This window comes from Sinocyclocheilus rhinocerous, unplaced genomic scaffold (genome assembly GCF_001515625.1).
Source record: "Sinocyclocheilus rhinocerous isolate Xijiao unplaced genomic scaffold, SAMN03320098_v1.1 scaffold3155, whole genome shotgun sequence".
Taxonomy (NCBI): Eukaryota; Metazoa; Chordata; class Actinopteri; order Cypriniformes; family Cyprinidae; genus Sinocyclocheilus; species Sinocyclocheilus rhinocerous.
This window is the reverse complement of record NW_015639762.1, coordinates 71,185-71,665: the sequence shown is the minus strand read 5'-3', so window position 1 is coordinate 71,665 and position 481 is coordinate 71,185.

Here is a 481-nt window from a genome sequence, read left to right as displayed (position 1 = left end):
GCATGCCAATGTGCATTGGCTCGTTTAGTTTACACTCGAAGTAGATTGGTCTCTCTAAGAGAGATCCCAATTTGTCGGTCATCCGACGTGACGTCTCCATTCCCTCCTTCAGGGAACGAGGGTTACCATACGTAACCGAGACGTTTTTCATCAAGAGCATAACAGTGTCCCGCTTAAATCATGTTTCTTATAGAACTCAAAATAATTCAATAGAATGAACTCAGTTAACCTGATATTACAAGTCTTCACGAGCACAAACAGACATATGGATGCCAAACATGTTGGAGGAGCAGAGGCCCGTTTCAGAAAGGAGGTTAAGTGAAAACTCTGAGTATGTTAACCCTGAAATGAGAGAAACTCTGGGCTTTCTGTTTCTGAATGGGAGGTATATCAAACCCGAGAAAGCAGAGTAAGTCAAGCTGCGTGTGTGTGTACGTTGTGTGTGAGTGAGTGAGTGAGTGAGTGAGTGTGTGTGTGTGTG